Source organism: Plectropomus leopardus, chromosome 24 (assembly GCF_026936395.1).
Source record: "Plectropomus leopardus strain MGB_pleo_1.0 chromosome 24, ASM2693639v1, whole genome shotgun sequence".
NCBI lineage: Eukaryota > Metazoa > Chordata > Actinopteri > Perciformes > Serranidae > Plectropomus > Plectropomus leopardus.
Genome location: NC_142199.1, coordinates 12920211 through 12944793, shown reverse-complemented (window position 1 = coordinate 12944793; position 24583 = coordinate 12920211). Strand labels below are relative to the sequence as shown.

At 37.8% G+C, this 24583-nt stretch overlaps 1 protein-coding gene across 4 annotated transcripts in view; it reads right to left on the bottom strand.

Moving 5' to 3' along the window:
- The window catches only part of slitrk6 (SLIT and NTRK-like family, member 6), a 160625-nt gene that overhangs the window by 121915 nt on the left and 14127 nt on the right, over positions 1 to 24583 (bottom strand). The window contains exons 2-4 of one of the 4 annotated variants that reach the window (XR_015775889.1): positions 19368 to 19432; positions 7504 to 7591; positions 1802 to 2935 (exon numbers count right to left, since the gene is read on the bottom strand). The gene's annotated coding sequence lies outside the window, so the exon portion shown is untranslated. Of the gene's footprint in view, positions 1 to 1801; positions 2936 to 7503; positions 7595 to 19367; positions 19433 to 24583 lie in introns of those variants that run through there. The other 3 variants (XR_006107146.2, XM_042512838.2, XM_042512839.2) reach the window with 3 other exon arrangements.

Sequence of the window (24583 nt, the reverse complement as noted above, 5' to 3'; positions counted from 1 at the left end):
AAGAAAACTGCAGCCTTCTGGCAATACAGCAATTGAAAAACAACTTTGAAGTAATGTTTTATGGATCTTTCATTACAAGACTGCCACAAAGAGCTTAATTGATATGCAATATACATACATATATATATATATATATATATACTTTTTTGAGTAAATGTTGTTTAATTAATTTGATGTTTTTTTACATACAATAACTGTTTTGAATTAGGCTTTAACTGTATTACTTTTATGCCTATATTTTAGACAGATATACCTATACAGATTGTCAAACCAAATCCATCATGGACCCTTGGTCTGACCAATGCCTAAAAAAGGCTCCAATAATGGTAAGCTACTCTTCTCTATCATATTTTAGGTACTTTTTATGTGCCTTTCTCAATTACAAAATTAACCAATAAAAATGTTAACTTTTCTTAGGCAAACAGCCATCACCTAAATAGTTTTGTAGAGCCCCTACAAACAGCTTTTGGATCACTTGTCAGTGAAATGCACTGTAGTGCAACTCCTCTTGATGAAACTGACAGGTAAGTCTTAACTTCAAATAACTTTAAATATATAATTTAGACAGATTTGATCTGTAGCACACAGTTACAGTCAGCTCAGTTACTGAAAGAAAATGTTGGCTTTGTACATTTCTCCAAACTGCAAATACTTTGTATCATATTTTCACATGAATCATACCAGTTGTTCTAAAGTGACATAATATATGAGCTGACACCTGCCAAGCAATTAAAAACAAAACCAGCTGTTATATAGTGAGTCAATGCTGTGTCTCAAGTAGCTTTTGAGGCACCAAACATGTACCCATGTTTTAAAAACATTGGATTTCCTTCCCTGGATGAGGATGAGGATCTAAATGATCCCAATATGTTACCTCATGACATTCAACTTCCTTCAAGACCTCCATCTACTGATGTTGTGCATCAGGAGAAGGACACTCATGAGAAGGATTACCCAGATTGGACAAACATCGGATTTCCTTCTTCTGATGAAGTGCCTGAATTGAAGCCCCATAGTCACCTGGGTGAGGCTCCTCTGCCTTTTGACATTCCACATTTTGCAGAGAAGAAATACCTCACATTATCTACTCTTGCTTTTCCTTGTCTGGATGACATATAAGCCTACAATTTGTATGATATTTCCCTTGTACATGTAAATAACTTTGTGTTTGTGAATAAAAACTGAAACTGTCAAATCTCAGTTTGAGTAACATTGAAAAAAACAAAGTGCTTGGTTGCAGTGTAATTACATAGCCTTTCTAAAAATTACACAAAGCAAGGCTGCAAAAATGAGCCCTAAAACACAGAAATGAGTTCGCATATTTACACTTCTGCTTCCCTCAATGTGTCTTAGACGATAGATTTTTTGAGTGGGGTTTTGGATAGATGCTGGTAATAAGGTCTGTGGTTAACACAACTTAAGATGTATTTTATGGCATAATATATGTCATTAAATACACCACCTGGGAATTTTGAACCTTTTACTTGTCAGGCAGTTGCTATAAAGTGCCTAAATTAGACAACAGAATGCCACCACACCAAACATGGCTTTACTGCCTTGTTGTTGTGACATGCTGAAGTCACTTGACTGTAATGCAGTTTGGTTATAATCTAACTGTAGCTTATCGGTTCTGGTGATTGCATTTATGCTTAAAAACAAACAAAAAAAAAGGTGTTTATTTGTGAAGACTGCCTTACTGAACGAAACATATAAGTAATACAAACTGAGCTTATTTTCTGCCATAAGCCAAAATCAACTGGAAAAATTTCAATGGAAAAGCCCCATTTGATTTTGTCTGGGTAACCAGGGCGATGCCAACTTGCAGGTCAGCCTTCAAGAAAACATCATCACTGAACCACTCTGTAAGCGAGAACCACTGACTTAAGCCTGAGTGCCACAGAAAAAGTGAAGGTAAGGGTGTAAAGTACTGAAAGATCGACTTACCAGATAATTGGTTTTTGGTGTTTTCCTGGAACTAAACTAGAATAACAGCATACTTACTCTTTAAATCAGTGTTTCAGGTTCATTTATATTAGCTTAGGAACATCTAACAACGGGAGATTTCTCTTAAAAATAGAAGTCATACATCTATGCACATCCTCTCTTGACCTATGTGGTGTCTTGTCTCATATTCTCCGACTGAAATTAACCAAAAAAATCCTGTCTGCAGGATTCTGTGTCACAGATTATAACCACAGCAAAGACATTTTGCCATATTTTACAAGGATTTCTACCGATTTCCTTAGAAATTGATTTACAGATTTCATTGGTAACTTTCAAAGCTCTAATTGGCCTTGTGCCTACCAACATTACTGAGCTGTTAACCCCTTTAAATCTTTTTTTAAAAGTAGCAAACAATATTCTAACTTGTCAAAATAAGAGGAAACACCAGTAAATCCTCTCTCTCATTGAATTTCCATCCTCGAAATACACTGCTGTTTTATTGAGATGCAAACCCAGTATGTGAGCAGTTACTGTACACAGGCCCCCCGAACCGACTGCTATATTTTTAGATGAGTTCTCCGAGCTCCTATCCGTCATTCACTCAAATTATGACAGAATGATTATTACAGAGAAGTCACTTTTGACAACCGTGCTGACTCAAAAGCAATGGATTTTTAGAATGCTGTATGCTCTATGGATTTCACACACGTCAAAAAGTATTCATGCATATGTGGACATAGTCTGGGAGGTGTCATATGTCACGGACTCTCGATGGAGCTTAACTCATTATTGACACTGTTGTTTCAGGTCAATGCTGTTTGTTTTACATTAAGAAAGAGTTGGTGTTATACTGAATACACTTGGAAGTTTGATGCTTTCAATGGCACTTTGTAATTTGCATTTTGGGTGGGATTGTAAGGTTTTTCATGTTGTTATAGTCTTCTGTGGCGTGCGCTGGTTTCCATGGTTTCAAATTGGCTCAGTAGGTTTCCTAGAGAACCATTAAAAAAAAAAAAAACAGTTTTGTAACAGCATTTTTTACTATCTCAGTGGGGGTTGTGACATTACTCAGAGACATACAACATTCAAATATTTTTCCCCAATGTTAGGATACAGCAGATATGTATGTGGTGTAATATTTCCCCTATGACCAAAAGTGCCTAGGTGAACTGAGGAGTGCACTTGCTGTTGCGTGAACGAACAAATGGAGGAGTGTAAAAAAAATGGGTTTTCTTATGACTGAGATAAAAATGGAGAACGGCTGCAGCGCAAACCCCCCTCCATCTCCTGCCGTCATCCATCAGTCTTGAGATGAAGACTTTCAGGAGATGCATCGTTGTCTGCCAGCTGTTGTCAACAGCCCTCCCTATCCTTTATTCTCTGTCTTTTGAAAATCTTTTTCTTTTTATTGTTTCATCTCAGGAAAGACTCTACACTGTTTGTTTTCTTTGTATTAAGTGAAGCTGTATACCATACATATTGTACACAACAGTGTTCCAATTTTTTTTTTTAAATGATGTTTTCTAATCTGGCGCCCCAATTAACAGGATGGCATACTTGGCCAGAGCCCAATTTCAAATGATCGGTGGGGATCATAGAGTCTGGGGGGCCACACCAAACGGAATTAAAATGTTTGTGCCGCGTTACTCACACGTATATGATCGCTGGAGTATTTTTGGAACAGTTTGGAACAGTTTGAATGAAAATAAGGTGCCAGAGTGCATTAAAAAAATGAAATAGAGCCTTTTTATTTATTTTTCCTAACCTTTGTTAAGGTTAGAAAAAACATCTTAGTTTAAGTTAAAAATAATGTCACATTTTGTCCACCTTTATTCCTGACAGATAAAAGTCCAAAATTCCAGTGGCCCCAAGAGGTCCTTGGTCAAGTAAACATAGGTCAAATTTAGCATTTGAATAGATGTGCTACTGCTGGGTTCTCAAGTCAAGGTAGAGCCCAGAGATGACTTCTTTGGCAAAGGCTTGTCTGATGTGCTAATGCACTCCCAGAAAACAACAGATGTTCTATGTTGAGCAGTTTAGTCACATGTAAACATCTCTAAATATGTCCTCACATTTACAACCTTGTTGTCCTTTTGAAATCTTACTAAAAGTGAGTTAATGGAAATTTTAAAAAGACTCTAAAATTAGTGTGATGTTGTTTTGTCATCTGTTGAGAACATATTTGATCAGAAAATAGTGCTGTGGAGAACACCACCTGGTACATGTTCCATTCAACTGGAATAGCAGGCACTCAGAGAGGTCGTGATCCAAACCCCGAGCAGGGTCTGACAAACGCTGACTAATTACAGGTCAACACAGATTATCCATTCACATGCATGAAGGGCTCATGACAGAACTATACACGAGTGAATGTGAGAATAAAAGATTTCCACTAAAAAAAAAAAAAAAAAAACTAACTTCTGGCATCACCTACAGGGAGAAAACATTGAACTGATAAGGTGCCAATATTGCTTTTCCTTTCTTTTTTTAGAGTGTAGCTAATAGGTTGAAATGTGCCTGGGAGGATGTAGAAAAGAGCCCGCCTTGTGTCTGGCACAGCACATAGAGGGTTTTTGAAAGCAGCAAACTAAATTTAGACAGGTTTGAATTTGACACAGACACACACGATTGCGCATGCGCCCACAGACACAGTCATTAGGCTTTCAACAAACATCATCTGGGTGGAATGATGAGTCTTTAGTGAGATGCATTTGTTTCCTTCACATTACTGGAGAGGTGGGGGTGGAGGGATGGTTGGTGGCGGCGGAGGGGAGGCTGCTATTGACATGTTCCATGCAGTGCCAACACCTGACTAATTTCATGCAGCCATTCAAATGACTGCCTCCTTTGGCTCATCTGTGCTTCCTGCCGACTCCCTACTGAGCACGCTCACAGAGGAACAGGTCAATGCAAATGAGAAACAGACCTTTAAAGGGGCAGTTGGCTCTAAATCAAGACCGCCTTATGATAGCCATGACTAATTGAATACTACATATTGAGTTGGCCTGGGCAGTATCTAATTTTTCATACCTTCATATATTCCCGACATTCCACCAGGGTATACGATATATGACATATACACCCCCACACCCCTGAGGCGAAATGTGCTTCTTATTTTCCGCTTTTCAGACCAATACATATGCTACAGAAACCCACAAAATGTTAACAACAGTAACACTCACACCTATTTACCTCATTAAACAGAGAAATACAACTGTGCATCTTTTAAATTCAACTTTCTCCCAGTCATGGAAGACTGAAGAGGCTTAACTGCCTCATTAACTCATCATAAAACACACTTCATTCAACCTAGAAAAAAAATAAAACTCACTCAAAACATCTTGGTTACTCTTGCTAGTTATCTAGTTCATAAATACTCCTCCAAAAATCACCAGCTCTGGTTTGATCAAAATAAATCCTTAATTCACCAAGTTAAATGTAAAAAAACATACAGTTTCCACCAGTGGAGCTGTGCACTAAATACAATGAGGTAATAGAAAGAATAGCGCCTGTGTTCATGAAGGTATTGAAAAACATAACTTGGGCATTTCTTAATACCCTGGTACTCCATTATACCGTAATCGCACCCAAGCATAATATTGAGGTTGCAATAATTTCACTGTTGTAGGCTGGATTTCATGATCCAGATAAATATGATAATAAACAACCTGTTGACTGCTGCAACACTGTTGTGGCCACATGAGGACTCTTAGATTTTCCAAAGCTACAATAAATATGCACATTACTAAAAGTATGGGTTGCTTCTAAATATCAAGAATTAAAATTGCGAGGTTAAGCACTCATCTCAATAGGAATGGAAAATGGGGCGGACATTTAGAAAAAAGGGACATTCTTTTCAAAATTAGTCAAAAGCACACCCTTGCATTCTCCCTCTAATTGAGCCCTGGAAGTACCCAGGCATGTGACGCATACAAAATGATCACTTTTTAAGGGGTACAATAGAGAAGTACTACTACTTTCCTGTTCTAATTTACCATTCATGTGGACCTACTGGAGCGAAAATAGAGCCCCGAGATTAAAAATCATCCGCTTGTGACGAAGGCTGGTCATTATTGCAAAGCAGTATAATGTATTGCACTTGTGGTATGGAGCACTATACATGTATGCACACATACTGCCATCGAATACTTCATAAAATACATGAGCAGCGGAATACAAGTTATGATTGTTGTGACTGAACAAATCCTATGGGAGCACACATTCTAGATTCATATTGGAGTCTGAGAATTGAATTAAAAAGTAATTTATCCAGTAAAGAGTCTGGCCACTGGGTGAGTTAGACAATATCAAATGCATGACAATAAAAACAGGAGGGAGAAACTGACCAAAATGTTCATAATAAACTGTTTTGTATGCAGAGTGTGACATGCACATTGAAGAAAGAACCTGTCATTATGTTTTTGCTGCAACACAGCCTCACCAAAGTGCCTTTAGGGTGAATTATAGTGGATAAAAGTACATGGAATATAGCTGTAATTGAGCTGTGTGGGATTTTACCTGTCAAGTAGTTAAATGTCCCCATGAAATTAATTTGGATAGCATAGTTAAGACTACTTCTTCTTGCTATTTATATAAGTAGAATTATTTCAGTCTACATTTTGGCCCAGGGCAATAAAACTGGGACTTAAATTACTTGACCTGACATAGATAAGATAGATATGCTTGCTATCGTTGGGAATAACAAAAAGTGTTTACCACAAAGAGAAGACTAAGAGGTTGCAGCTATGCTAAATGCATGCTAACATGCTCACAATAACAATAGATATAGTAAGGATTTATGGGAATGGCCAGAAAACTTCACATCCTTTTACACTGAGGAGGGAAACAAAGCCCTTGCTGCCATGCTGATTAGTTGCTGTGTGGCCTTCTGTATGTCAAATAAACTTAAAAATCAACAGTAAAGGGGTATTTTTTCATGTGGAAACTATTTTCTTATGTTTTTGTGTCTATGTGACTAATGGGTATACCATTTTTTGAAACTGGTCCAGTATTCAACGAGAGCTGCAGCCAGGCTGCAATGTAATCTAATGTAATGCAATGTGGGCACCGTCAATTAACGTCCACTAGAAGCGCTTGTTTTTGCCACCAACAGATTCATGTTAGCGCTGCTATGCTGTCTCAAAATGTGCATGGAATCCACCTAAACACATTGGCCAATTGATTCATAGTGTTAATGGCTGTAGTGCATTGATTTTTTGGCAAATATCTATGGTAAATGTAATAGTGTCTCTTTTACAAGTTTAAAACTACACTTTCCAAACATTTAAAGGCTGAGGAAAGGATTGTTTTCCCGCTTCTTGAATTCGCCCTTCAATCATAAAAGCTAACAGGCTGAAGGTTAGCAGGTACAATGTTAACCATGTGTGCCATCTTTGTTAAGCATGCCAACATTAGCAAAGTAGTACAGCTGTGGTTGATGGAAATATCACGGGTTTTGTTGGTATTTGGGCATAAAACCAAAGTAACAGTAAAAAAGTGGGATAGTCAAAGTTAAAGAGAACATGAACGTCTATGTTTTCATAAAAGGAAGAAGCCTACCAGGCAGCTGATGAGGGAATGAGGAGCAGGTGTGCGGGTGGGTGTGGAGGTCAGGTGATGTTGAAAGGCCTGGGCACACTGGGGACAACTGCTGGACAGGGGGAGAATGACAGGACAGGACAGGTCAGATGTGACAGACACAGCAGCAGGAGATTGCAGATTTGACTTTATGAGCATTTGAGGGCATCTTTCATCCTGTGAGACTTTAAGCCTGACTTGTTTGTATTCACACCAATCACAATTCAGGAGCTACACTTTATACTCCTAGTGAAACTCCAGGCAGCCATAAATATGTATTTTGGAAGACACAGAGCAGAAAAATGCCTCACAACCAAACCCCCTGCCAGTTAGTTCGCCACACAGCACAGTTGGTCCCTGCAGTTTCCGTGCTGTCGGTTCAAAATGGATTGCAGCAAAGGAGGATTGGGAAAGTTTGTTTTTTAAAGTTATACATCTCAGGGCCACTGCAGAAAAGAAAAGTGATGACTTACTCCAAGGTCTTTTTATTCAGCTGTGATTATTTACAATCCACTTAATTGAAAACTGAATTTTCAAAATTCAAATTTGAAAAAAAAGTGCACAAAGATAAAGTATTATTCTGCCCTCTCTATATGTTTGCGTATATAGCTATGCAGCGGGCTAAACACTCTTCCATAAAGAACCCAAAACAGGAGCTGGCATTAGGTATTTTAATGAGAAAGGAGTAAAACCAGTGGTAGACGAAGTATTCAAATCCTTTACTTACGTAAAATTACTAATACCACCCTGTGAAAATACTCCGTTACAAGTCATAGTCCGGCATTAAACATGGTGTTAAGAAAAATTAAGTAAATGTAATCTAGGAAAATGTTAGTATAAAAAGTACCCAATACAGAAAAATATTTTGGAAAATAAATAAATACATAAAGAACAGAGCCAAAATTTCAAATAAAAAATAAATTAAAAAAAGAAAAATAGAAAACCAAAATAGAAAACTTAAAAATTATGTTTAAAAAGAAAAATGAAAATTACTCTCAAAACTATTAAGAATAGTATAGACAAGCACACAAACCTGGTTAAGGGAAACCTATTTACATTTACATTGTATTGCTTAAATTAAAGATAAACTGACTAATTGATGGCACTAACTTGGCCCAGGTGTCCTGATTAAGCCTGATTGCTACAGGACATGTTGGAAATCTTGCATGTAAAAAGATATATGGACGATTTAAACTGTTGCGAAAAGAAATCTTTTCTTGCCATACTGTCATAAACAAACACAAATCGCTGCTTTTTCTACCTTTTAATTCAAAAATAGTTATCTGCGGTATGTGAAGTGGTTTGACCTTCTACCCTTCTAAACAAGCTTTGCTGCAAAAATCATTTTGTGCGGATAACATTAGGAATGAGGCTCTCACTTACTCATCTCATCCTCTTTCAGACAGTAGAATACATCATCAGCGGAGTGCACGGGGTACAAAGACAGCTGGCTCCTCAGATTAATTTCAGCATCTCCTTTTTCTCCCCTCCATGGAAAAATAATTCATTTACTTGATATTCAATGCAGGTGAAACTCTCCCACTTTTCTCCGACTCCCCCCTCGCAAACCATCTTTCTCATATATAGACACACACAGGTGCAGGTGGATGCACAATGTCAGGGACAATCGCTTTGACCAGGCACAGGGCCAAGGGCTGTGTAAGGACCGTAATTTCATCCTATTGCTTAGCTAGGTCACCTTATGCTTGACCTTCCCATTGTGTATGTGCGTGTATGTGTGTATGTGTGTGTGTGTGTGTGTGTGTGTGTGTGTGTGTGTGTGTGTCTGTGTGTTGCTCAGATAAGAATGTAACCATTGGCAAGGGACCATGCAGAGTTTAATGGAATGGGAAAACACTGCCGGCTTCGGTGAGGTGCGTGGACACCACATAGGTGACATTATGGGCTCATAACCTGCATTGCTTGTTGTCTCTTCCTTATCTTGTTTTACACTGGCAATAAAATATCCCTAAAATACAATCGCTGCAGTGTAGTCTTAAAATTGTGTTATTGCTATGAAGAGAGCTGCAAATGAGGCAAGGTTACAGCATTTTATTTGCAAGCAAGTGTACTTTTTTTCAGTTCACTCATACATATCACACCAGGTCTTTTATGCAACACCCTGTGTTCACCTCCAAGCTTTTCTTGAACTAATCCCCCAAGCAGTGCCAGACGTAGCACATTTGGCATCATGACCTTGAATAATGGCCAGAAAAGTGTTTTTGAAGAACATTCCGATGCCACAGTGAAGTTGACCTTTGATATTTTGGATATAAAATGTCATTTTTTTCCTTTAAAACTCCCAAGATTTGGAACAATACACAGTGAAGCGGCGTTTTGTTATCATGCAGCACAGACCTGGAGTACAAGCCCAAACGCTGACCACTTTTAAGTCAAAGCTAAAAGCGTTCACCACACTTCCGTGGTATTTTAAAATTTTAAAATAATTTAGTGATTAATTTCACATTTAATATCTTATTTATTGACTGTTTAATTGTAAATCCTTATCCTTTATTATGTTTTTTTATATTTTTTTGCTCTGTAAAGCACTTTAAAAACACCCTGTTGTATGAAACGTGCTATACAACTGAAGCTGCCTTGCCTAAAGCTGCCTATTCGACATTTGTGTGAAATTTGAATTCTTAAGTGGCCAAAAACATGATTTGTGCAGTCACACTGACTTTGACCTTTAACCTTCTTCCACCAAACTCTACGCCCATGTCACCTTTAAGAAGATTCATCACTCTCTCTGAGCTTCCACTAATAAAAAACAAAAAGCAGCCTCAACAGAGCAGTTTCTTGTTTCATGTCTTGCTCAAAGAAAGGGTGACCGAAGTTTATTTTTTCAGTAGCTGGCTGGACAACCTTCAAATCTTGTTTGAATCTTTTTTTATCTTCAAAATGATTTCTGCCCTTTTCTAACCCCTTATATTTCCTATTTAGGGTTTTTGTTAAGTGTTCTCTAAAGACTGGTCTTGCCTCTATCTTGCATCTTTATGTAAAGGAATTAGTTCATTCATTTTTCCTATCTGCTTCTCTGAAAGAGGTGATGACGGCAAAAATGGCTTTTCCAGACATAATAGCTCCATTTACGAAACATTTCCATGGCATTTACAGAATGCTTTCAAAGCGTCTGCGGTTACATTCAAACAGCATTTGCCGTCTATATCAACGTGCCATGAGGGCATGTACATTCCATTGTGACCTGTTTGAATTGCTCTGCGGGGGAGCAAGATCTTGACTTAAAAGGCATTTCCTGGATTGACACATTCAGAATGTTGGCCTGCACGCATACATGAACACACACACACACACACACACACACACACACACACACACACACACACACACACACACACACACATATAGTATTCCCACATGCACAAACGTATACCACATGGATGAGCTGGGATTCAGGAAACGACTGTGATGGTTCATTAGAAGAACTTCTTATGTCACTACGGTATATCATATCACACAGCAGTATTGGATATCAAAGGATCATCATAGTTTCACACTTCTTATATTGTATATGCTGAAATTGTAAAACTGATTCCAAATTAAGGTGTGCACAGTTTTGTTTTGTTCTGTAACACGTCGCAGCATTTCAGCATTTCTAGTGTCTTTTGTAAATTTATGATTCTTTTGTTAAAGTCCGTCTCTTATTTTCTCAACATGTCCTCACGCCTAAACATCCATACTGAACTATAAGTGCTGGGGACATAAGGGCTTAGAAGGGAAAAAAGAAATATTTAAATAGCCTTCAACATATGCAAATTTAGGCAATGATATTGGGCTATTGGTATGAGGTCAGTGTAGATAATAACTGTGAGTGGGTCCTATCCATTGATATTTTGAGTATCAAATTCACTTTTTCCTGCACTCTGGTGAATTTTTATGCAAAAATTTCTAATTTTAGTCATTTCAGAATCAGTAGACTAGGACAGGATTATTATTATTACTATTATTATTATTATTAGTTTTGGCTTATATTACTTTTTTGGATAATAAACATTAGAGACTGCCACCTAACAATACACGTAAATACAGGTCGTAATAAGCTGCTTGCACAGATAACCTATGGGGCTGTTTTTTGGGGGAGGGTAATTTGTATTTTTGCTATCTTTGGTTTGCTCGTAAACTCACAATCAGAAAGCATCTTGACTTAACAATGGGTGTTTTAAGATTTTAAAATATGACACAAAATATATTACTGTTTAATTTATTCATTCCTTATAACTGCTACAAATATTTTACATAATTTCAAAGTTTGTTATGTAATATTTAGGTTAAGACAAAAAATAAAGCTATTTTTTCAGTCAGTTTTATTTATCACTAAAACAAAACTTAACATGTTTTAACACAAGTATTTTATTTTAGATATATGTAAAAATGCTATTTTTATGCCATGCAGGAAAAGTCAAGCTGATATTCAAATGTGTGTTGTGCAGCTACCACCTCTCTCATTTTCAAGGATTATACAGAGAATTAATCACTGGTTATGTTATTCTAGTGAGCTACGATAGCTGTTTTGAGTGAAACAACAGGCGACATGCAAAAAACAAGTGCATTCATACAACACTGTCACAATGATTTCACATCTCAAGCACAGCTAATGGATGTATGGACAACAGCTTGAAGAGCACCGCTGATCTGCATGCAGGACGTGCAGACATACTGGTCCAAAGAACAACATAATAGGTAATAACAGGGAAACAAACTGACATTAAACTGACTTTTTTTTTTAATTCAGCAAATTAGATATGTTGTTAATTTAACATTCTGGGGCTATAAAAGGGCAAATGATAATAGGAAGCCAATAATCCATTTTTGAAATGTTTCGAATCAGCCCGAAATCAACAAGATGATGTTTTGCTAAACTATAATAGAGCACTACACCACTGACTCTACTCATTTTGGTACATAATTTCTACATTGACAAAAGAAAAAAAAAAAAACAAGCTGTTAAGCACAAGTCCTGGAAATACATTGCTGCCTTGTGTAATTTCTGAGATAAATTTAACCCAGGAATTCCCAGGGTAATTTTATCTGGGGAATTACTCATGCTTCACACACACAGACACACACACACACAAACAAACAAATACATAAACACAACAAATCTCATTCCATCTGTATTCTCAACCATGCACGAGCAATAACAGTCAATGTGCATAACGCATGCACATAATCCCTCCAATTTGCATAGAGCACCCAGGCATCAAGTTCCGACCCAAATAATCAGCATACGCTCACGTTATCAGCCAGTGCATTCATTAGTAATTGTTTTCATGTCTTTCAATCATGAACTGTCAGTCTTCTCGGAGAAGTTGAAAATTGAGATGTTGAAAATAACCCATCAAATGGAGCCCGAAAAAACAACTTGCAAGCTGTGTTCAAATTCAGAGGCCAACATTTTGGAAGGTTTCCGCCTACGAAATGGAATCCTTAAGAGATATGAAGTCTAGTAGGCTAAAGTGGAAATTATACTTTTCGAACTTGCATAGCTTTTAGAGTTTGCGTGAGGTCAATTTGTCATCTGCACATGTCCACTGGGGTCTGTGCAGACTGCCCACATGTAGCCTAAAGGCCTGACCATGCATGAAAATGTCTGCCAATGTGAAGACTCCCAAGTTAGCCTGTTCATGGCTGTGTCCAATGGTTGAAATATACAATATCTGGCCATTAAAATGACAGGTCCACCTTATTCAAAAGACAGGATGGAGTCTGATAATGTGTGTTCAGCCCAGTTGCCAGAAGAGAAAACGTTGGCATTGTATGTTTTTGCAAACCATAAATACACATTTGTGCATTTCATACACATCATATACAGCATTTCTAAAGCCACGTAGTATATGAGCTGACTTTGCTACAGACCAACAAAAACTTTTATTTTTTAGCAGGTCATCAGTGTGTTTTCAGCTTCATTTTATTCTTAAAATGTGAGGGTTTTTTAGCGACCCGGAACTGTGTTATGTTCCCTTTAAGGCAAAGGGACGATAACAACCAAAAAACACAAACCAATAAGGTATCATGAAAACCGAAATTTCTAAGTTTCCAGAGTTGTGCAACCAAAACTGTGTATTTTAAAAACATGATCTTTTCCTTCTCATGACCAACTGGTTTTTGCACCTAAACCTACTCACACTTCAACCACAGTGCTGTCGAGATTAAAGAGTTGTAGTTCAATTTCCAACATGTTTCCATTGTCCAATGTGATGCCTGTTATTATACATCCATTGTTTTTCTTCACTGCACCTTCTTCTTCTGCAGTGGCACCTGACTGGAGAATCAGCGCCACTTACTGTTTACCTTGATGAACCAACTCTTAATATTCCCATAATAGTAGTGGATGTAAATTTGTATTTTCTGTTGTGGATTTTTCTGAAATGTTTTGCACTTCTTTTGGATAGAAACCTGACTGTAGAGGCAATAGTCCACATCCATGCAACCATGTACATGGGCCCAAAAAAGTCAGGGGATCTGTAGAGTCATTAGGATTTTTTGTCTGGAAATCATAAATGTCTGTACCAAATACAGTGCCAATCCATCTGTTAAATGTAAACGTAAATGTAAAATGTTATATTAGTTAGTGGTGACCGCCTGAACCCAGAACGTGGTAAATCGGCGTATCCTCATACAACAGTGAGCATGATATCTATTCAAATTAGTGCAGCCACATTACATACTTACCTAAAGTTACACACTAAATGAAAAGTTAAGTGAGTTAGGATTTAGTTACCGCAGTTATGTTGGTTAGGTTTAGAGTGTACCTTCAAAGTTCATTTGGTGTCACAAGGGACATGAACATGAAAAGTCCTATGTTTGTTTGACCCATCCACAACCCCAACCACCCTTCTTGCACTGAATTTTGCTCTTTATAGTAGGGATATATTGGATATTGGATTTTCAGGGCCGATATCGATAACCGATAACCGATGTTTGGAAACAATATATTTGCAAATGTACATCGTATACAGCAAGTTCCCCGTAACTGTTTTTTTAATAAAGTAAGGTGAAAATTTAAATTAAAAATTGAATAAATAAAAATTTCTCCCCGAGGTTTTACAAAGTAAACGTTCTTCTCATGCTGACACTTTCTTTGCACTTTTTTAACTAATTAATTTTATCAGTGATCACAAAATGAAATGGTGATACAGACAATCAGCAAAATGCCAAATATTGGCCCTTATAACTGGCCGGACCAATAATCTATCGACCCTACTTCATACTACATCCAGCCTTGTCAGCAGGTTGGTCAGGAGATTGCTGCATGATTTCCGTAGGTATACACACAAACAGTGCATGAGAAAAGCCTGGATAAATATGAAGTGCTCTTGTGATGTCTCCTGACTTTACTGGCTGAATGCACCATTAAACGATTGACCAGCTGGTAACGAATTGCTGAATATTGAGGGCCACAAAGGAATCATCAGTTCTTTTCTTTTCAGGCTGCATTTCAGAGCTGAATTTCTCAGAGCGTTTGGGATGCCAAAGTACTTATCTAGCCAATATAATGTGGTTGATCTTGAAATGGAAGCTTCAAATGAGGTAGTCCTAAATTGGGACACAACTACAAATTGAGTATAGATGCTGTAAAAGCTGGTAAAGAGAAAAAAAAAACAACATGCAGTTGGTAGGGATTCCACTACCCAAGAACACAAACTGATAGCATGGCTGAGGTAACTATTGATCACTACCAGTGACTCAGCAATTGCTGGCTCACTCTTATGAGGCAAACCTGTCCACCCACTGACACAATTCATGCAGTGATGGTGATCGAACTACCAGCAAGATATTTCAGCCACCAAGGCCAAAAGACTGTAGCTCGAGCCAAAACCGCACGCTCAGCAAAAAGCACTGCCTGGAATAATAACAGCAATAAAACACTTGCAGTAGGAGTACAGTATTTGATTTGATCAGCGACCCAGAATAAGTTCCATGTCTTTAGAAACAACATCACCTCTTAAACATCGGGCCGTGTTTTGGCCTGTTGACAGCCCCAATTCCGGGGCTCAGGCATCACAGTAATGTTGTGCCGACTGAGAGTATTTGAGTCTTTTATTCCATAAACTTCAGTGAAAGTTTTTTGGGCAGCCTGTTTTTCTTGATATCATTTTATCACACCCTGAAAGCTCTCTGACACACACACGGCATAACTTATCCATGAGACTTAGTTGTCACCCTGTGGTACTAATGGCAAAGTGTGTTCAAACAGATGTTCCAGATACAGGAAGTGGAAAAGGCTGCAGAAATGTACTTATCTCAGTGTCAGCAAAGGAGCAAGCATTACCAAAATCTCACCATTCTGTAGGTGAAAAGCAAAAGAACCACTTGTTATGTAACCACTTAGATTAAACATGCTCAAAAAATGCCGTATTGATGTATTTCTTTTTTGAAGTTGAGCTGGGGAATGGTAGAGAGATTAGATGGGAGAGTAAATGTTCAGAAATTCAAAGAAAACTCCAAGATGTTGGGATGAGATTGTATTTTGATTGAACAGTTTTGATTGCACCAGAGTCTATTAAGATAATGACAAAATATGAAAGGGTGCAGACTTTTGCTCAGGGATAATTTGGTGTGTCTAATCTGTACAGTTATGCTGCCAAAGTTCATATAAACCATTACTACAAGTATAAAGCAATGGTTGCAAAGAAACATTTGAGTAGACTTTCGGTACCCTGATCATATTATATTCTCCCTTTCTACATCTCAAAAGCATCTAAAATTACCCTTTGCTTGCCAACACTCTGGTATATTTCCAGAAGGGAGAATACTTAACATCAAGCAAAGCCACTTTGCTCATGGCTAACCTTAAGGGAACAAAAATGCACTGAGCAAGTTTGCCATAAAAAGCACAAAGGAGGTTCAGAAAAGAGAAGAGCCCGAGGACACAGATTGAATAATTTCACCTTGATGTAAAACCTGAACAGAGATGATACAAAACAGCGCAACGTAGCTCTCAGGTCTGCTTTTTGTGTATTAGGGTCCACATTGCCCTAACTGTAATATCCACCTCAACTGGCTCTTTGAATCCCATTGTCGCCATTATAGAGTTGTCATGGAAACAGTTTTGGAAAGTCATTTAATGGGTTTTCAGCAACAGGTTGTCTCTGCAACAAAGATTGTGATGATACACACTTTGACTATTATTTATATTTTTGACAACATTGCTTCTGAAGTATTGTTTTATAGTCTAGACAATCTTAATCAGTACACATTTCTACTGCTGATATCATCATCTAATCACATTTTATGCAGGGCAAATTTGTGGGTGTCAAGACAACCTGATTGGTGTAGCGTGGATTGTCATCATATCCCATGTGGCATGAGGCAGTTATTTGCACAGTTACAATGACATTGCTCAGGCAGACTAATGCTTTTTAATAATACGGACTGCCTTTAGAGCCTTCATAGTGGGAAATAACAACGGCCACTTTTCTGATCAATCACCTTTCATTTTCTATGGCGTCATACGTCCTTGAATGTGCACATGTCAGATTAAAAGCATTTTTGATTTTAAAGGAAATACAAATCTGCTCCCAGGGCTTCAAAAGCCACTATTTAATTAATTACAACAAGCATAGAATATGAATAAGAATATGGTTTACCCCAAAGTGGATTTTCACATACAAGGAATTTAATGTTTTCAGGGATTATCACACATCAAAATCATGTCATTTACTTGACTCTGGGTGGATTTTGATTTAAGTCGCAAGATGTGCCATTTCTTTATATTTTTTGTAAATATGCTGTATTAACAGAGATAGAGTAGAGAGTAGAGAAGAGAGTAGATATACATGTACTGTCTATGGTTTTGTAAATTAAGTTTTTAGATTAGGAATTTGATTTGTTTATTTCCAGATACAAATATATATATAACTAACTTTTATAACCATATACTGTAATATAAGCATGAGTAAAACAGTACAACCTGCCAGAAAACACTCATTTCATTGGGGACTCACTCAATTTCCCTTTGACACTATCAAATGATTACTTGTGGGTCCTGCAGTCTTAATGCGTTAAACTTAGCGTTAACAATTATTCTAGTAAGATTTTTAATATGTTATAAAAAAATTCATATCCTAATAATGGCAATATTCAACATGTTGACACAATGACAATATACCTTAATGCCAGCAAAAACAAGCATGGCTAAATGCAAAGTTTCAACCTAAAAGGGTACATTTAGGTACATTTTAAGGTGTTTGGCAACTATTTAGATTTTTAATCTGAGGTAAATTGTATTTTGTTATACTTTATTTATTTTATACAGAATCAGAGTTGCTACTGTTGTTAACAAACTAATTGGAGAAATTGGAGACTTTTTTTTTTGGAGGCAAACTGTTACATTTATGTTGACATATAAAACTATAAATTGTTGCCATTGTTGTTTTTGAAATTACTAGTAAAATATTTTTCAGTAGTTTGTCTTATACTAATTTAATATCGCAAAAATACCCTGAGATATTGATATATTAGTTTAGGACCATATTGCCCACCGCTAAAAAAATATGTCTCTATAAACCACCTGACACTATTTCAGTCCCTTGCTACCTCCTCTAACAACTGACAGTAGTGTAAACTATCCTGGACCTTATTCTAGTTACACTCTAAAATACTAGGCAACAGAGAGGCACTTATCGCTAAATCCTGCAGACGTTCAGCTTGAATCCATCATTTGTTTGAAACCGCCTTATATTCTGATTTATTAATTACTGCTTTTACAAGGTCTCTGTAGATTTTTTAAAAAGTGCTGTGCTGGAGCTGAACAAATATACAATATGATGATCAAACCCTGCCCAGTTCTTTTGGTTCTGATAGATTTACTTAAAAAAATACATTTCTTTGGAGCCACAGTTCTCGACCAAACACCTCCCATTATCCCTGCAGCTGATCTGCAAGCACTTGCCATGTTTATATCCTACGCTACTAACCTTTAAACAATCCAGGGAAATAACAACATTTTCAGCATTCAAATGGTTTTTGAACACCACTATTCATGCCTGGTGTTAATCCGATCAGTGTAAAAGGTAATTATGGTTGTATCCCTTTAACTAGTGAGAGACCAGTTGCTCCAGCTCAGCCATCACCACTTCTACCTGCAATCTGCAGCCATGCAAAAATGACATTGTTGCTGTCAGCATTGAGCCAAGGACATGAAGCAACGCAGAGACACTATTTCCAGACAGCAATTGTTCACACAGAGGGGCCAATACAGGTAGGGAATGGTAAGGCCTGAATGTGCTAACCGGCAAAGCCTTGGAGGGCGCTCTGAGTGGGAAGGTGTGCGCGTGCCAAGAGCCACTCTCTTTGTCTCCTTCGCTCGAGTGAGGAGCGAGCCTTATACACAACACAATCACACCTGTGAGCTTTTCAAATCTCTGGCAGCTTAAAGCCTCTCTAGAAATCATAGCTGAAATAACCAGGATTTCTTCTGGTAAAAGCGTGGTGTCTCTGTCGACAGCTGATAGGCAGTGTTTTGGAATGGATAACTTGAGCAATTATACACATTTTCAAAACTGCAAATGAATACGGTGGGGTTTTTTTTAAAAAAAAAAGGAGCATTTCATGCCATCATAGTCAACTAACCTTCATGGTTAGCTGTATTTGCTAAAATATGCATATTCTCTGCTTTCTCTTTCTAAAATATCCAGTATTGTTTACCAGCCACATGCAACAACAACAGCTATTTCACATTTCCACAGCAATGGTGAGCAACCAATTTTGGTAAAGGAAAAGGAGCTAAAAAAAATACTTGTGTTATTCCATATTTTCAAATAATTACCTCCAACTGTATTGGTAGTTTAGATATCAGGGAACTGTAATATCATTTTACTCACCAAAACTTGGGTAAATCCTGGACAGCGCCACCTAACATCATGCAAATCCAACGGAGCACAGGAATCTGGCAAGAGAAGGAGAGAATGAGTGTGATTTATGGTAATAACGACCGGTGTGACAGAGGGAATATGAGGTGCTGTCCTGTTCCTGCAGTGGCTCACAGAGCAGAGATGCTGCCAATGTTCTGGTGGAGCAATGATACGGCCGTCAAGTTTTGGGATGCTTTTACAGTTAAATCATTCCAAAACCAGAAACCATGGATTACCAGAGCCATCCAAAAACATGGACAATTAAAGAGCAGCAGCCAACAATGTCAGAAGACTGGAGTTGTAACTTGTATAATTCCATGTGACAAAGAAGTGATCGATTGATTGATTGATTGATTGATTGAATGATTGGAGTACCCTATAACTCCCTATACTTTTACATGATGAAATAAAACAGTTTGTTGGTAGCATTTAGCATTTAACAGCTGTTTAATGTTACATTTTTTGTCACGTAACTTTAAGCTTTTCAAAAAACTCTTAAATTTATTTAGCCTACATATATATTTTGCACAATGTAGGCTAATAATACAAGCAAGCTTGGTAGGGGACATTTGCATCTCTACAGTGTCCCTGAACAAATTTGTAGCTGTAAAGCAGCCTTTAGCTGCATGGTAACTCATGCTAATTAACCTCCGTCGATAGCCACTGCGTGAGTACAAGTATTATCCACCATCATGCTGAATTAGTTCAGTGCTAACACATTAGAAATCCTCAGCAGGACCAGAATAAAGTGTCAGGAGGCAATCAATCTCACTGCAGCATGGTCTTCTGTTTGCTAGCACTGTTAGCTCCCAGCTAAGTCTTCATGTCCCCATGAGAAAGCTGCTGCCACCAAGGCAGACATTTTTATTCTGGCTATCGGTGTTGCTGTCTTGAGGCTGGTGATAAACCTGGGGGTTTACATCCTCCTGGACCACTCTTACTAACTGATTTGAAGCCTGTGTTGCTGCTGACTTGGCCTCCTCTTGCATTTTCTTGGTCAGTGTGTCCTGGGTCGCATAAATAACCAGCTATGTCTGACTCAGCTACATCGACACAAAATGCATCATCATTATATAAACCTGATACATTTCTTCTTAACTCAATTTTGTAAAAGCAAACATGGACAGGGTCCTGCACACCAAGGAATGTTACTTAAATCAGGAAAGTAATGAAATAAAAAGCTAAAAATATCCCCATGCAACCTTCTGACAGAATATAGAGTTTGTATATCTATTTCTAGCTTTCGTCCTCAAGGTTTTGGCTTAAGGTTGTCGCAATAGACCCACGGCCCTCTCCAGGCACAAGACAATGCCCTCTTGCTCATCTCATTCCTCGAGGAGAGCATAGTTGCCCATGACTACATTAGATCTCACATCCTTAGGTTTCTTTAGGTCAGTTCATAATTAAAAATCCTTCCTTGGCATCCCTACGAATGCTTGCTGAAGTGCTGTCGATGGCATTTTGATATCCATGAAGCCAACCTTTGACGACTACAGCCATAGGGAGTCACGTATGAACAGGAGAGAGCGTCCCTTGCACAGGGAATGTCCTTTTCATGTCTCCATCTTCCACGACTTTATAGTGAAAGGAATCTCATCCTATTGGGTTTATGTCTTGGTGATAAATGTGAGAATCAAATGTCAAATAGGATCCAAGAATAACCATAAAGTTGCAAATTTACCATCCTGGGGGATACTTCACAGATTGCTCAAGACCTTTAAATGAGCTGTCAAAAACAATTAATCACTTGACAGTTTAGCAGCACAAAAAGGCACTGTGGGGAAGAGGTAATGGTAAATGCAACGTGGACTGTGCCCAGTGATTAGGTGTCCGGGGTTTATATTGATGCAAAGTGAGAAATAAAATGAGCACCACCTACAAGTCAAATGCTTATAGATTTTGGCCTGGTGAGTCTCTCAATGAACTGAATGCATAAATGCGTCAGCTCAGAGTGTTTTAGGGGGTACCTAAAAACATTTGATGCAGCGTTTCTAAAGCACTGTTTGACATATGGAGCAAAAGGACAAAATCTAACATTGGTATTAGGCCATGTGCAATTAAATTGTCTGGTGACTGGTGTAAAATGTTATGGATACAAGTACCATCCTGTGAGCTCTTGGGCCATCGTGGTATTGGTTATTAAGTAAAAAAGTAATTAAGCCATCATAAAATCATTAATTGTGATCTCTGGAAGAAAAGCGAAGTGGTTGCCTTATTAGGTTAGATCTCTAATAATAATAATAATAATAATTATTATTATTATTATTATTATTATTATCTCTTTACTTAGTCTTTAAGTACTGCTGACTTAACTGCTATGTACTTTTCTTTGAACTTTCACACTGCTGCACCTCTTTAAAATGTATTTTCCTTAATTTTATGCATTTTACACACTAATTTTAGCTTTATTTCTATTGATATTATCTCATAAGGTTTTATTTTCCATCTTGTGTTATGCATTCTGTGCATTCCATTTTTTATCCGTATGTTTATCTTACTTTTGCTAGCACTATCAAATGGGTTTTATCCATGTGAAGATGCATTCTATTTATTAGTTCTTATTTTATTTTTACTTGCAGATTTTATTATGTCTTCTGTGTCTTTTGATGTAAGGCACTTGGTGCAAGTAATTCTTTTTGTTGTAAAGTGCATTGAGCTGCATATCTTGTATGAAAGGTGCTATACAAATTAAGATTATTAATATTATTGGAATAATTACTAAAAAAGAACAAGTGCACTTGAAAAATTCACACAAATAAACAACTTGTCTAACAAACAATAAGACAACATGGTATGCCCAAAATTGCTAATTTTATTTTCTTCTTACATTGCGCTGCACTCCAGATGTGTTTTGCCTTTCTATTTTTTCTTTTGCTAATGCTCTCTGTATGAACATCACCCCCACCCCTCGGGATGGCACCCCAGGATGCACCCGGCATCACTTTTGCCTTTTCATGTAGTCTTATGCTCTCAGTGCTGTGCTCTTTCATTTCTCTTTTGTACAATTGTTTTAAATGCTAAAAAAACTTGGATTTTGCACATGAACAAATGCCCTTTAAAACAATTGGATCCAATTGCTTGGATGTGTTATTTCAGAAAAAAAACAACACACATGCATACATTGGGTCCATAACCAGAGTGTCTGTTTTAATTCTGCATATGAGCTGTCGCGCTTGAGACCTATTAAACTGTGTTCCACTCGAATGCTAAACCAAATTAGTCGAGGTCTTGAACTTCACTTCGAGTAACGTGTTACCATTTACGTGCTCGATTAGTATTCAGTTAGAATGTAGATGCCATAATCAGAAAGAGCGTAAGCATTAAGGGAGGGATGAGGGAGGGATTCCATGAACGTGCTAACTCCCACTGTGTGTACGAGAAAACTCAGAGGCAGTGTTATAGAGGGGAGAGATAAATCTCAGCAGAAGAGCCCCTCTCCAATAATACTCGCCCTCTGTCTCTCTCTCTCTCTCTCTGTTTTTCTCTCTGTTCTTTCTAAATAGAGCAATTCAATGGAATCCCACCGAGACATGGGATAAATCAATTTTCTAACACTGTATCCAACACATCTTTGCTCTCTTCTGCCACAAGCTTTTTATTGCCTCTAAAGTTTTATTTTATTTTTCGATACTTGGATGAATTGGCCTCATAATTAAAAGATGGTGAGAACATTTTCTAATAGATTATAAATGAACACTTTGAGTGGCGAAGAGAAAAGAAGTTTGAAATTAGGAGAGGACCCCAAGTGTCCTTCCTAAATCTCCCTTACCCCTGTGGAAAATAACTTCTATCACTCCACTTCTTTCCCCGTCTGTTTTTATTCCTAGAATATTCAAAGAATGCGATACAACAAAGAAAATGTAAAAAAAAAAACATTTTTTTAAATTTAAAAAAAAGAGCATAATCAGCCTTTCTGTGCCCTCTGATGTTATTCAGTTCTAATCATCAGAAGGCAATACAACAATTTTGTTTCCAAGACTGCCGGATGACTGAGAAGTTCTTGGAATGGGTGAGTGGACCTGCCAAAGAGTCTTTGGTACCCTGTCAGTTACAGAAGCTGGGGCTGCCCCAAAAGCACACAGCTTTTCCCAATGCTTTTGATTAGACCACCACGTCCGGCCAGCAATTCACATGCTTGACAAAAGAGAAATATACAGGTTCTAAACTTATAGTCAGTCGAGGACAAAGTTTGAAGAAAGAAATTGTCATTTAAAGTATAAAAAATCCAAACTGCTTTGGATGGATGTCTTAAGCCCTTTTAAAATAAATTAATAATTAAAAAAAAAAAAACCTCACATGCCAAAAGTCGATAATAGCAACCAGCAGGAGCTTCCATTTAAGTGTTGGAGAGGTCTTTTTGAAGTGTCCAAAGCAAGACAGCTGAGTCAGGCCCCATAAGTTGTCCTTCCAATTTCAGGTTCAGGTTTTCTTGAACTCAGTGTGAAGCCTATTTTAAGACTGCACGCTATGGACGTTGAGTCAAAGTCAATGAAACAAGGAAAGTCAATGAAATGTAACAGCAAAACTGATCTTTATAGATTAGCTTCTCTAACCTCTCTTCATTCCATATCTGTAATTGTAACATTATATTCATAGCATGCCGCCCTCCCTGGAGATCTATCAACAATCTTGTTTCATTCTCAGCTGTGTGAGTTTATTGCAAGAATCATTGTGCACTCTTTGCAATGACCTTAAATCTCATTTTCCAACCTCTGCTTGCTCACCTGTAAAATAATCCACAGATACCGAGGCCGAGACCTTAAAAATAACATTGGTGGGGTATTGAATGAACATTTGCCTCCGTATATGGCGCCGCGTTCAGTTAACCTTTCCCACACTCAAGATCCTATAAAAGAAGATAGAGCATATTGTTGTTTTCTTTGTCCTTATCCTCAGATCCCCCATCTCTATTTTCTTCTCACCCAGTAAAATGACACCCCCCTTTATTCAAGTGTGTTCTCTCATCCGTTTGCCCTTGTCAAGCCCTCCTTCTTTTCTCTCTCACTCTCTTGTTCACCCCTTCTTCTTTTCTCTCCCTGTGACCCTTCTTCCCCTCCGGCTAACCTAACATCTTGTCATCGCCTCACTGTGCCCTGATGCCTCTTGCATGGCTTACATGACCGGGAAGGCCGATACATGGCGCCGACTTGATGAAATGTATTGATCGTGTTAGGAAGCCCAGTCTA